The sequence below is a fragment of the Etheostoma spectabile genome, chromosome 20 (assembly GCF_008692095.1).
Source record: "Etheostoma spectabile isolate EspeVRDwgs_2016 chromosome 20, UIUC_Espe_1.0, whole genome shotgun sequence".
NCBI classification, from domain to species: Eukaryota; Metazoa; Chordata; class Actinopteri; order Perciformes; family Percidae; genus Etheostoma; species Etheostoma spectabile.
This window is the reverse complement of record NC_045752.1, coordinates 22,003,240-22,003,473: the sequence shown is the minus strand read 5'-3', so window position 1 is coordinate 22,003,473 and position 234 is coordinate 22,003,240.

Below are 234 nucleotides of genomic sequence, written 5' to 3'. Positions count from 1 at the left end.
GTCCCCAAATACTGTATCTGAAGTCTTTTTTTATATGGATCTTAGTTGTCCACTACTACTGTATCTGAAGTCTCTTTTATATAGACCTTAGTGGCCCTTAATACTGTATCTGAAGTCTCTTTTATATACACCTGGTCCCTAATCCTGTATCTGAAGTCTCTTTCCCATAATTCAGCCTTGGTGCCATTTCGGAGTATGTAGCTTTTGAGGACTCTGGTTCGTTTAGTGCTAGCT